The 14,626-nt window shown below is 39.9% G+C and overlaps 2 protein-coding genes across 7 annotated transcripts in view; one reads left to right on the forward strand and one right to left on the reverse strand.

Moving 5' to 3' along the window:
- LOC144074325 (dual specificity testis-specific protein kinase 1) overlaps positions 1-14,626 on the reverse strand; it is an 82,479-nt gene that overhangs the window by 45,972 nt on the left and 21,881 nt on the right. The window lies entirely within an intron of this gene.
- The window catches only part of tncb (tenascin Cb), a 46,524-nt gene that overhangs the window by 12,009 nt on the left and 19,889 nt on the right, over positions 1-14,626 (forward strand). The window contains exon 1 of one of the 4 annotated variants that reach the window (XM_077600703.1): positions 9,291-9,688. The exons of 2 other annotated variants lie outside the window; for them this stretch is intronic. The gene's annotated coding sequence lies outside the window, so the exon portion shown is untranslated. Of the gene's footprint in view, positions 1-9,290; positions 9,689-14,626 lie in introns of those variants that run through there. One more of the 4 variants, XM_077600700.1, reaches the window with a different exon arrangement.

A 14,626-nucleotide genomic window follows, 5' to 3' on the forward strand; every position in this document is an offset into this window, starting at 1 on the left:
AGACATGAGGACCTTTGGAGTTGCTTGTTTACCATTACCAATCAATTATCATTCCCCTCTGCCAACTAAGATGAAGACATATTTCATAGATGAAAAGTGGACTTTTTGTAAAGCAAGGAAGGCATTTTCTGTGCGTATGGGCTAGTCTACTATAGATATATATTTAATCTTAAAAAATATGTAATCGCCCCAGAAATATCATCAATACTCAGCCTGGCATTACTGTGAACCATGAATAATATACCTTCTCCAAAGCAAAGTCATCATTCTATTTCTTTCAGTATTTAGCACAACCTTGACACACCGTGTGTTTGCTAATGGTTCATCCTTGAAGCTGACAAAAAAACTAATGGATTGCGAGTAAGTGCAGTATCACTTGCACTATTTCATGGCTGCTTAATGTGATTTGACCAATGCAGCCTCTTAACGTTGCACTCCTCACTTTATTATCTATTGGACCTTCTGCTCTCCACTGACCTCTCTACTCTTACCCTTAACCTCTATTCATCACAACACCCATCAATGTATGTTAGATTGGTGTTTTTTTACAGGCTATTTTCTTTGGAATGAGCTGGATTCAAACCAACAAAGATACTATTGCTCCTTTTAAATCCTAATATCAAAGACGATTGATAAATAATATTGGAAAGCCAATGCTGTATTGAAGCCATATTTGGAATAAATGTATTGTGCCTCGAACCTAATTGCATGGTTATAAAATCATTACTTTGTTCCTTGGACTCAATCAGAAATGCCGAAACACGGTATGCTGAGCAATCTCCTACACCGAGATAAAATTAATTTGCTGAAAATGTCATTGTATTTGTCTTTACTTGAAAGGGAAAAGATTGCCAGACTGTGAAATTGTGACATGACTGAAACAAGAGGTGCATTTCATTCCCATTCAAGAACACCATCACCAATCTATCGGGCCATCAGTCATGGGCGCTTGAACTACTCTGCCTGCTATGCCTTCTCAGAGCAGATACCCTCAAAAAAGTTCCATTATTCAGCACCACATCTCCTTGGACTCACCTCTAAGTCTGTCACATCACAGTCAGCATCCCACCTGTAGCAATCTCATTATTATGTGACAAGCATATGCTTTTCGAATTGTCCTTGAAAACAGCCTTACAATTGAAACCTCATTGTTATGTAGAACACAAAGGCACAAGCATCCACTAGCAAACCATTCATCCTTTCAACACCACTTGTTAGGGTCCTGAGGTGCTGAAGCCCATTGCATTTGAGGGGGGAGCTACATCTTAAACTGGCTGCCTCAGTAGCAGTGCACACACGGATAAGGACAACTATTTGTACACACAATCACACCGTCACTGAGTAGGAATTGATGAAGTTGGGGTGAATGTTTCACGAAGGATTAATTAAAACCTCCTGCACATATATTGCAATTTAAATCTTACACTAGTGAGAGGAATGTGGTTGGAATCATTTAGAGCTGAGAGTAGAACAGAAAGAATAAACTGCCAGATAATTCAAGTTATAACATCTGAAACTGGACATGAGTAGCACACAAGATCGATTTCAAAGTATCCAAAAATAGCTCAAAGAGGCTGAGCAGAATGAGCATGATCGTGTCTCTGGCAACTGTACATGTTTATTCACTGTGTAACAGACAAATATTAAACATCATGATAAAATAGATTCCTTTTGGCGTGCGTGGAAGGTCAACAATCTTATAAGATTTTATACATGGTGGAGGCACACAGTTTGTTTAAATCAATAGGCTGCAACTGGAGTAAGGTGCTACACTTAGATGACTTCCTCAGCAGTTGATGGATTGAGTGTTTTGATCACTCCTAATAGCAGTACCCCACATCATCCCAAAAGAGGTTCTCCTTGCAGATCGAAGGTGGCAGCAATGCTGATTGGTTTTGTGTGTGTTTGGCTAGGGTCTGGTGTACAATAGCTGTCACAGCACAGACATCTTGACTAACAATGAAATTTAAGAGCAACAGACAAACGGTACGCCTCAGAACGTAACCATATTTTATCACATGGATTTTGGTTAAAGCCTGGACTAGTCATGAGGCAATCACAGAACAAAGAACTAGAGAAATATGTGTCATCCATTATTTCACCATGAACAGCACTTAACCTTGTCAGGGTCACAGGGAGATGGAGTCTACCCCAGCTGACCTCGGGAAAAAAGGCGAACTACACCCTAAACTAGTAGCCAGTTAGTTGTAGGGCACACAGTGACAACTAACAATTACATCACCATAGTGGGAATTGACCCCACACTGGCCACACTGAAGTCAGGTGAATGACCACTACACCATAAGTGGCATGTGTCATCCAAAACACAATATTTACCAGCCTAAAACATGGAAAGCGCAATGCAGGCAGTTACAACTACATTGTTAAACACTTGTCCACACTCATTTGTGTTCAAAAGCAATTGTTGCACTGTAGATGCCAGCCATATTATTATGTTAATGGCGCAAACTGCATCGGGTCTGGGAAGGAGGCCTTTAGTCATGGCAAAAAGTGCTGGAAAAATAAATAAATCTCCCCCCACAGCCCCAAGAATATGTAGCAAAAAAGCATTGATTCTAGAAAGCAATCTTGATTGTGCACCAAACTATTCTTGATAGTTGTTTGTCCTCAAGAAACTAAAATAAAACAACCTCTAATGACCATTTATGAAGCAAATGAGCAAAAGATGTAATTTTATTCATTATTTCAATTTATTCGAAACATAGGTCTTGTAGAAAATAACTTGAGGGCATAAGCCGAGACTCAGGCAAAGTAGTACATAACATTGCATTAAGCGGGGGGAAAAAAAAGAAAACTAGAATCAGTAAATATTTTCCACTTGTTTTAAAAACTTTACTGCTGACTGCTGGGAATTGCGTGCAGTTTATTTTCTGTGTGTAGCAGGAGCGGCCGTTGGGAAAACTACAGGTAGAATTTAGTATTCTGCACATCGGCCTGTAATCCATGGACTGTTTTGATTTCTGTGAAAAGGCATTGAACGTATCAGTAAATTCTGTGTTCGTGAAATTGTGGATTCGTCAAGCCACTAGTAAATTTATAACAATCACCATCAATCAACTGCCATTTCTGAGATCTGAAGCCTTGTCCAGGAACTGAATCCAAACAAAGTGTAGAAGAAGCAATGCCAGGGTAGTAAGATTCAGGGTAATTATCACTACGTGCAGCTTACGGTTCTAGCTCCTTTGACCCATTTTAACTCCCGATCACAGCTTGTGGTTGCCATAGAGAAACATCCAATCAGCTGGTGTTCTACTCGCTTTCAACAGCCTTCAGCGTTCTCCCTTCCTCCACCCGTAAACACTATGAGTCTGTCATTGTCAGATAGTGACAGAGCATGTGGAAGGAGGATCTCAGCTGTTCACCCTAAAGAACTCTTCTCCCCTCCCGTTCCGGTTCTAGGTGAGCCTCAGACCTCCCTTTCCTTTGGGCTGACATTACCCAAACTAAGCTCATTTGTCCCCGTCAATAGACCCATGATCTGCCTTTTGTTTGTGCCCCAACCTTCCATTTATGTCCTCTACGAAAGTAGACAAAAGAGGAAAAGACACAAGCCTGAACCCTTTGCCCAGACAGTCTGTGGTAAAGCGACCATAAAGAGATGCTGGACTTGAATGGAACTGCATAGTGACGCAGTGCTGACAGCCTTAAACTGTAGCCTCTTTGTCTTGTGTTTCCTTAATTGCAAGGGTAATGAAATAATGCCAGGATAATCAATGTCATATAAACTAATTCTATACTACATCCATCTTAACACGCTTTGATTTGCTCGTGTTAAGATGGATGTCATTTTTATTATATTTTAATTTATTTTGTAATGACAGTCTGAATATCTTTTCAAGTCTGTGCAGCCAGTGGGAAGAAAATGGGAAGATGATAAAACCAATTATATGTTCAGTGAATTGATTTCTGCATTTATTCGAAGGTTAAGACCAACTGTCACTCAACAAGCTGCTTCATGCGCTACTTTAATTTTCCCTCTGTGGGAGAGCAACCTGCTTCTGATGAGTAAAAGTGACTCCTTCAGCTTATGCTTCTGTTATGGTTTGGGGCAAAAATTACATCCTATTTAAACCTTCTGCTATGTTAATGTATCTCCAACTTCACAGGCTTGTTCTGAACTCGCTGACATTTTAATCTAAAAGGCAAGAAAGCCTGACATATAGAGTGTTGTATCTGTCTCCACCTGTTTGATGCTAAATGTGAGCTCTGGTTCAGCTAGGAGACAACGGGTGGGATCTGCCATAACGTTCTATATAGGGGATGCTCAGCAAAGCTGAAAATAGAAAAGATAAGCAGTGTTTCCAGAGGCAATGGGGACATATTAATATTTTTTTAACAAAGTGTGCTGATGGGTGCTACTCCAATAAATGAGACATGTAGGCAAAATTAAATTAGGGTTGTAAATTGTAACAAGGTTTTTACCTAATATTTGATAAACGTGATGTCTACTCTTAGGCAGTTATGTTGCTTTGAGAATGAGACCATTCAGAAACAAATAAATAACATCCTTCTTTGTCAGCTGCATTTCCATTATATACAATAAGTACAAATAATTATGATCATAAATTTGCCAAGCTGCTACATTATATGAAATACACTTACAGTTGACCATTTCCAGAAGAAATTAAAAACATCAGGCTTAGCTAATATATTCTTTACTTAAAAGAGAAGGCTAGCTATCAGTGATCAATAATCATGTCCCTACATTCAATATCTCTCTGTTAGGTTGGTTGAATCAGTTAATATTTTTCTCTTCTTTAGATAAAAAATATCTGCACCTGCTGGATGAAAATTTATGTACTTAGTTATCAGTACAGGGACTAGTTCATTTAAAACGCAAGAAAGAAATATTTGTTCATTTTCTGATCTACTTATCCTCATGAAGGTCGCAAAGATGTATTTGGGTGTATCTCAAACAAATCCCCCTCACCCTCATGGGGTTGGTATTTGTGTCATTCTCAAACTTGGGTCCCCTACCAGTAGTCTAGTTTCAAGGTTCTGGACAATGTATTAGCTGTTCCAAGCACAGCACTCTTTTGGACTGAGGCCTCAAATGTTGTTTCTGGGATCTGCTAGAGTCACGCTCCCAGATTAGGGGTTTCTGCCCCGAGTGCTCCAATTACCACAGGAACCATGCTAGCCTTCACTTTCCACAACCGTTCCATCCGTTCTTTCAGCCCTTAGTACGTCTCCATCTTCTCTTCTTCCTTCTTCATGATGTTGGGGTCAGCTGGTATTGCCACATGTAACACAGTGACTCTCTTCTGCTCTTTGTCCACCACCACAGTGCCTGGTTGGTTAGCCTTAAGCTGTTTATCAGTCAGTCTGGAAACTGAAGTCCCTCAGAACATTAGCCTTGTTGTTCTCAGTCACCTTGAGATCTAGGCACTTCTATACCATACTGGTTACAGATGTTCCTGTATACTATCCCAGCCGCTCCATGTGCACTGATCATCTTACACCCTGCTATGATGTGCTGGACTGTCTCCAGAGCATCTTTGCACAACCTGGACTTCGGGTCTGATCCGCTCAGGTAGATCTTGGTCTCTATGGCCCTTGTACTTAGGGCCTCTTTTTATGCAACCATAATTAAAACTTCTGAGCTGTCTATCAGTCCAGCATACCCCAGGTACAGGAAGGATTTCTTTTTTGTCAGCCACTTCTTCAACTTACTAGGGATATTTTTTATGTATGAGCTTGTCCCTCCAAGCTGTCAGTTCCCCCTATTCTGGTCTCACAAGGGAAATGAAATCTTCTCTACATTGTGTGGAGCTTTCTGGTCTTTATGTCCGTGGCTTCTATCTTCTTTGGCCAGTTTATGATCCCAGATGGGTATCTGATGACAGGTAGTGCATACATGCTGTTGGCTTGGATATGTTCTCAACATTCAGCTGCCTCTTCATGACATGACTTGCTTTCTGGAAGTATTTGACTGTTGCTGACTTTTTTTTGTAACATCTTCGTGGTTTCCATCAGCTCTCTATTTTGCTATTTGGGAGTTCAACTCCTTCAGTTCTGGTAGTCTTGCAAACACTGGCTCACTGTAAACACTTCATAAATAAAGAATGCTGCTCCTACTTTGTATGCACCAACAGACGTCTTTTGTCTAATGTTATAAAATGAACGATAAGGTGAAACTATGTTATCATTTTACATGCCATGCATATTGTATCAGCATTACACATGTATTTAGGTTTTTCAACAATTTAGGGGGGCCTTTAGTGCCATGAACGCCATTGACATTTATCAAGAATGGAAAGGGCATTATCAGTTGGCATTTTTCTCCACCCCTGAGACCCCCAATTAATTATTATTAATTGGCCGAGTGGTTTGCGTGCCTGCCTCACAGTTCTGAGATTGAGGGTTCGATACCAGGCTTGGACCATCCTGTGTGGAGTTTGCATGTCCTCCGCATGCTCGGGTGGGTTTGGTCCGGTTACTCCAGTTTCCTCCCACATCCAAAAACATGCGTGGTAGACTGGTTAAGACTGGCTGGAATAGGCTTTAGAAAAGCGGAAGAGAAAATGAAGGAAAACACTCAATTCGCTCAATTTCCTATATTTGAAAGTTACTGGGGGTTATTTACCCATTGAAATAAATTCTGAAAGCTCAATAGACTTTTTCCATGTCTAACTTAAGAAGGTGAATGGCTTATTAGCTGATGTCTGTGCTTCTATCCTCAGTTTTCATCACCATTATTATACATCCTATCCCTTTGCTATTGTCTCATTAAAACATCAGAAAGGCTGGAGCTCCGAGAGGAGAATTTAGTCTGGGTGGTCGTCCAAGTGACCCTCCCTGAGGACTTAACCCACACCGTCCCTCCTCACTGCTACATAATGGATGAAGGACAGGCAGTGGAAGGAAGAGTATAAGAGCCGGGCCCTTATTACCTTGTGATTCATTTTTAATGAGGTAAACAGGTCTTTGCAGGTCACCTGCAAGCTCACACACATCCCAGTCGGGTGGTGTTTTTTCACCACTGCCTTATTACTGCCCACTATGGCATCCTCTACATCCTCTATGGCTACAGGGACTCTATAGCATAATTGGGTCGCACTGTCACTGAAAGATCTTGTCTCACTTCTCACAATCTCTCTGCTTCAGGATAGACACTACCAATTATACTGAGCCAAGAAAACCTTCTTGCTGCTGCAGGCAACCTACACAAGTTTTCCTATATTTATACTGCGGATTAAATTCATGTAAAAAACTGAATCCAATTCCACAGTTTAGTTCTTTTTTTATACTTGGGTTACGGTTGCTTGTGTTCTAAAACACCAAGGATTTTGAAGGATGTTTATGAATGCACAGTCTCTGTGTTAGTCATAAAGTTAATACGTACATACATTTTATTTTTAATTTGTGATTGGATAAATTTGCAGATCGAGAAATTCTGCAATGAATCCTCATCTTCCAGGTTCAAGTATTTTTAATAAGGATTTTCATATATCTTTTCCCCAGAGTAGTGGGTTTATTTGTGGATTGTACCAATTTGAATATTTCACAATCCTGAAGCAAAACAAAGAGTTACATCAATAATTTCAGTGTAGCACTGATCCAAATTAGGATTATGTCTATTCTATTCTAGATTATTCCTGTCACTTGAGTCTCTGTTCGTTGAATGACACTTGTAAAGTGAACGTTGTCATGCCTTATTTGAATTATAAAAATGGGTTCCTTAAAGAAATCTGATGACTGGCTTTGTGTGTATTCGGAGCTGTCATGTGGGGAATCAAACCCACGCACTTCAGTTGAAAATAAATCTGTAGGTACGCTTTGACAAACAGCAATTCCCCATTAGGCTTTGCAACGCAGTGAAGGAAAGACAGAGCATATCAAGAAGGTGAGAAGAGGAACAGATGGTGGGATGCACGACTCTACTCTGACACTCTTTTGAAACAGGTTTGCATGATCGACAAGCTTTCAAACCATCATTTCAAATAATCATCATAACCAGAAGTCATTAAAAATTATATTCCCCACTGGTTATATATATCCCTATTGCCTTGGGGGCTTGGGTCAAAAGGAATTTAGCACCCCTTTAAATCATTGATTTTCTCTTTTTTAATCACCAAAAAGCCGAGCTTCATATGTACGATCGTGCGCTATATAGTATTAGAGAGGATCCTTCTGCCTGGCTGCAGCAGCTCTCAGCAACTAGATAACAATCATTTCCCCTGCTGAGAAAAGCTCTACTCAACCAGGATGGAATCGTCATCACAGACACACACGCACGCACACACAAACATGCATACTGACATTCAGTACGGATCATCACTCATGTTGCACCAGCATGTATCAACATGCTGCAATGGACATTGGAAATTACGAAAGCCGACTGGAAGAATAATTATTGCGATAGCTTTGAACTGATATGAAGCATTGGTAAGTTTCAAATACAAAGGGCAAGATGACAATAAACATAAAACCAATTCAAACTGCCTTAACAGTCCTACAAATCAGAAGTAGGATCCCGGTCATACACATTCATTCATTATCTGTACCGCTTATCCTCACAAGGCTCGCAGGTACAAGATATCTATTCTTACTAATTCACTTACACATGATGGGGATGCAGAAATATGGTTTAATCATATAGTTATCTAACTTGCAACCTCATTGAAAATAACAGGTGTTCCTATAGATTAGACAAAAGAGAATTTGAATAAAATAGGTAAACTGAATTGCAGTGGATGCCTTTATCAGACTATATTTATTTAATCTAATAGCTTAATCTCTAATATGATTTTTTTTTACTTTTTTGTCCAAGAAGTTTACAAAAAAGAAGGAATTTTTACTGTTGTCTTTGTATTATCAACTACGAGCTTTCCCTTCTTCAGTTAGTTGTCATTTTAGAGTCAGCTTCACAGGGTCAGTTCCTGATTAAAACCTGACCAAAAATCCAGACTAATCTTTATTTAACTTTTTATTCCTTCTCCAGTGTTTTTGTAATCATTACATCAACCAAGGGAAAGCCGCCCCTTAACACACACACACACCCTGTTAAATTGCGCCGAGGCCGCTCCATTGCACTCAATGCTCTCTTGTTCTTAAACGCTATGTTAATGTTGGGTGCGCATTCATTGTCATCTCACTTACGATTGGCTCGCTGCTACAATTAGCAGCTAATGGACCACTGACACCCAGCCACCCCATCCATCTCCACCCCTTTCCTCCAACAAACCCTTTCTGAATCTCTCTCTCTCTCTCCCTGTCTCTCTCTCTCCCTCCAGCCTTGAGGCATCCCGTTTCAGCTCTTTCGCTTTCAGTCACAATGCTGTGAAGAGGGTGAATGGGTGGGGGGCGTTAGGAAAGCAGTAAGTGGGAGTGGAGTCTGACCGCAGAGGGTCCACTGTTTAAGAGAAAGGGAATTCTGTCTTTTATATGGTCTCTCTTTCTCTCTCTCCCTCACTCTTTCTCGTTCAGACCCACATTCTCTAGCTCTCTCACCCTCTCTCTCTTTTCTCACTGCCTGCACAACATCAGCCAGCTCTCTAGGTAGACTCTAGTAAACACTTAAAGAGAGGAGAGAGAAGCAAGAAGATGACAAAGGTGTCAGTGGTCTGAGACGTGCAGACTGCTGATAATAGGCTTAGTTTCTGTTCAATCTTTTTTGGGTAAAGATTCACAGATCAGAGAGAAGTGAGTGGCCATTGTGCCAGAGGTAAGTTACCTTCCTTACCTGGATGCAACCATGAAATTACAAAAAATGTAGCGAATTGATGGACTTATTGGATAGGTACATCAGGATCTTTTAAATATATTTGGAAACTTTTGACATATTTCTGTTTTTCAATCTTGTCTGGGTTAATATGAAAAAAAAATGCCAATTTTTGTAATGCTCTGATTGGGCAATTTGCTTGCTTCCTTTGTAAGAGTGTAATATTTCTCATCGACGGGGATCTCATTAACAATCATACATGGATTGATCCAGTATAAAATTAGAGGATGATTGTATTTTCTGTCAATGACAAGTTAATTAGCCACTTTGACTATCTTCTAACCATAACTATCGGATGTGGAGTGAATTGCTTGGAAAATTATGCTTTGGTCTGATCCTTATTTTTAATTTTACATTATAGGTAAGTGAGGACTGTTTTTAATCAACCTATTCATGTCACATTGTCAAAAAAAGATTTCAAAGTTGATGTATGCCAACATAGATTAACAAAGTCGTGTTATTGCAATACTTTAAATGAGGCAGTTGGGTTGTGGTTTGGTGAAACATCAGAAAGCTACTGTAGGTGTGGGATTTGCGTGCATGGCCAAGTGTTTTCTGCAAGCCAGAGTAGGTCCAGATGTATACTTTATGGTACATGGCAGCAGACAGTAAGCTTGTGTAACCCAGGAAACAGACAGCTGCTTTACATTAGATGCTACCGTCTCTCGGATCTCCAGCGTAGACACTGCAGGCTGGAAACCAGCAGCTTTACGTACACACAGACACAATTACTGACTGCTTTTTCTGTGTGATTCTGTATCATCCATTTCTGCACCAGCATCATCAGTTAGTTAGGAGATTGCCAAATGGGAAGTGGGCATGAATAGAAAAAAAAGGATATTTGAATTGGTAAGCAAAGTATGGGTATTTGTCAGAAGATATTCTGTCTGGTTGAGTGCATCAGGTTGTCTTTCAGTTTTTTATGTTTTATATTTTATTTTTTTAGAATTAACATGCATGTACACTTTTGTACTTATATAAATTGGCAGAGAATGTTCTGCTGTGGTTGAGAGAATCTTGAGCTGGTGCTGAATGCTAATGAGGGTGCCAATGTGTTAAGTTTACTGATCATGGACGGCAAAATAAACCATTACATTTTGCATGAATGGACTTTTATCTACTGTGGACAATATCCTTCATAGTTAGACATTTTAGACAAATTCTATCTAAGCATTATATGCATACTTGAGTGTAGTTTCCACTGCACCGACGTTGTTTGAAGAAAATCAGAAAATAAACGAAAGATTGCAAAAAGTGTGAGCCACTGGGAGACGGCTTACAATAATAGGCAGTGGGAAGTGATGGAAGAGACCCAAAGGATACCAGGGCATTGTCTGATGCATGCTAATCATGTATGACGAGAAGATCTAACTCCAAGAAAAGGAGCATCTCAGTGTTCGTCATCTGCGATTTGATGTTCAATGAGGCTTTTATCAATCTGATCTACGCCCAGATATATCTTTCACAACTTTGCTATATCATTTTTATGTAATACCGACTGAGGTGTCTCCGTATGTCATCATAATTTTAGGACAACTTACGCTGTCCATTCATAGGTGGTCTTTGAGGATTGTTTAGCTACACATGAGTACCCACTGTCAGACTGTGATACTCAGCGTAACGACGAGTGGGAAATGGTCCATTGTTTGGACAGCTGTTAGCTCCCTATGCCCTGTGCCCTACAAAGCTCGATGAGAGGGCAGTTTTAACCCCACTTAGCTCCTTGACTGGTGATTGAGCACAAACAGTAATTGTCGATGTTCATGGACATACATTTTTGGAAAGACTCAGGAGTGATGAGACTGAATCAACTTCATTGGGAAAATCCATAGATTTTCATACACATTCAGAGATGCATACTTTGAAATGCAATCTGACTTGATGCAATTTATGGTGATTTGGATCATTTCACCTGGACTATACTGTAGCTGTAAATATGATCGCCTGCGGGCCAGATGGTATCAGAGAAATTGTATACCACAGGAAAAAAGGAACTATAATGTTGAGATGAATAGTGAAGCCGACATAAAAAAAAATTCAGTCATACTTTACAATGAGATAATAGGTATTTTACAGTGGTGTGAAGCAGTCAGTTATTTCTGAATTTAGTATATATTCTACATTTCAAATATCTAGGAATAATGTACTGGAATGTGACTATGAAACACTAAAATATATCAACTATATTTTCTTACGTTTGTTTTATTGTTCTGTATTCTTGTAACACAAGCACTTCCAAAGGAAAATGTGCATGTAAATATGCATTATTGCTACAGTCTCTCTGAAGAAATGTTTAAAAAGATGGTCCAGGCTATCACAAATATTGAATTGAATGCTTTTATTGTCATTATGCAAGTATAATGAGATTTATGTTCTTTGAGGCAGAACAGTTGACAGATTATTGGTTCATGAATCCCAATTAATTTTACCCCAAATTTAATTATTTCTTGATTTAGGATTTAAAAGAAAAAGGGCCCGCATCCTAATAAGGATAAAGTGGTTCAGAAAATGAGATGAGATGAGAAGAAAAAGGGAGTGCAACTACATTTCCAGACGAACCCTCGCAGATTGCCCTTCGCTATTCAAAAATGTATCTCGGTGTTTAAACTATCCCAGATGGCCTACAATGTTTCTCTAATGCTAATGTTTGAAGAGAAAAAAGAGTGGATGTCTTGAGGCATTGAAGCCTTCATGATGGCTTTTGTATCGGTAAGCCCACCATTGGAGGCAGCCAACAGTTCAACACGTGTTCACTGTGACACTGGGCTTCCATCAATGACCTCACACATTAGAATATATATATACACTGTAGGGGTCTTGGAAAAGGATGGCACTATTTCTTTTGAAAAGGGGCAGATAGTAACTTCAATTGGAAAAATTGTTGGGAAAAAACAAAACAAAAAAACAATGAAATCCAATGAGTAGCCGACCTGAGGCACTACGGTCATTAGACTCATACAAGTGTCTGAATGCATGACACTCCCAAGTGGGACACAACACGCTTCTGGCTTTCATCACGACAAGGACTAACAGATGTCATAGTATCACTGCCAACTCACTCATTGCCTTCCTAGAGGGGGTAAAATACTCCTGCTATCTAGTTAGAATTGAAGTAATGAATAGCCATTCAATATGTAATTCTGAAATCTCCCCAGTGTTTTCATCATCCATATCATTTAATTGGCGTAGGGAGTGACATTTCTTTTTGCCGTTGTTCTTTTGGGAAGCAGTTAGGATGATAAAATGGTTCATTTGTGAAATACCACAGTATCTTCTTGCACAAATCTTTAGTATGTTTGGGCCACTCACACCCTTAATACACTTGTGTGTGATTAAAAGCTTGTAAAAGTCCAAGTCACATATGCCAAATAACTTCTCGGAGATTAATGTAGCCCATTTACTGTGTGACAAAATGCCTAGGGTCAATTAGGATAGGCAAACAGCATAAATTTACCTTATTAGTTCTATAAAATATGCAGACAAGTACAATTATAGTTTCGGTGGAAGGAGGAGTAGATAGAACAACAAAGATTTGCCAGTATTTGGCCAAAAACAGCAGGTGGATGTCTAAATGTTCCACAAAAGTTGCCAAGTCCACATACCACACACGGGATAGACTAATGAAGCAGGATCCTCAACTGTTAAAGGGCTGATGAACAACGGCTTGCATGCAGTGCTCCATCTGGACCCACGGAGAACAGAAGCGGAAGACAGAGGCACTGCAGGGGATGAGCTATAAAGAATATTTATGATGTACCTCACAGGGAGAATGCTTCCAAATAACAACAATACAAAAGGGGTTTGAGCTCTGACTGCCGCACGGTTGACCTGGTGAGCACTGCCATCCGCTCAACAAACTCCTTCTCCATATCTTACAGTCGAAGTCGAAAATTGGTTTTGCCCGAAGAAACAGTTTGGGGTGGATGTATCAGTCGGCCAAGTTAAGTGAATTTCTACATCACTCCACCAGCTCAGCTAGGCCGATTAGGGCTCAGCCTTGGCAGTGACTTTCCATAATAGTGTTTCTCTTGCACGGTATCTAAGATATTCCTCTGTGTTGGGTTCTTATCAGCTAAAAACACACCAACCCCCACTACTCCCTTGTTATCTGTGCCATCACACCCAATGGGGTCAAAACTGAGAGTAGTGTCAGTTCGATGGGATCCGCCAAGACCATTCTCTCTCATCTCATCATCTATTTGGCAGGTCAAACGATTGATAATGCGTATCATGAGAGGAAACTTGATAGCAAAAGTGTATTATATATTTAGGCCAGACAGATATTAAAGATGAAAAGATTTCCAGTTTCTGAAGGTGATGAAGAACATCCCTCAAGGAAACTATGACCACAGTGAATGATTTCATGTTTTTTTTTATCTCTACTATTGGAAAGACAAGCAGTGAGCAGCTATTTCTTATCTTCCCTGTTAATTTCCTTTTCAATGAAACTGCACAATGTCAGATTTTCCAACAATGAATTTCTTTGTCCACGAGCACACCAGATATCTTTTTGTTCAGGTGTCAACGGTTCTGGTAGTTCAGCACAACAGGGACATCCACATCAATCATAAGAGGCAGAAAGAGAAAATGGCGTGTGCCCTCCAGACCGTGCAGTGATAAAATGTTAAAAACCTTTTCTGAGAAGCGGCATAAAACTCAGTCATCAATCCCAACGGAGCAGTCGACTCGAGCTATAGTTCTCTTCCTGGAAATAAATTTCTGTGTTTGATTATTATAACTCACAGTTGAAATGCTGTCCTCAGCAACTCACTACTTCTACCGCTATGACCTTGGTGGAGATGCAGGATCCAAATCAATACCCACCTGCTCTAGATTTCTTTCACCTTCCAGGCATGGAAGCTATATTGATCAGCAAATCTG

The sequence above is a fragment of the Stigmatopora argus genome, chromosome 5 (assembly GCF_051989625.1).
Source record: "Stigmatopora argus isolate UIUO_Sarg chromosome 5, RoL_Sarg_1.0, whole genome shotgun sequence".
NCBI classification, from domain to species: Eukaryota; Metazoa; Chordata; class Actinopteri; order Syngnathiformes; family Syngnathidae; genus Stigmatopora; species Stigmatopora argus.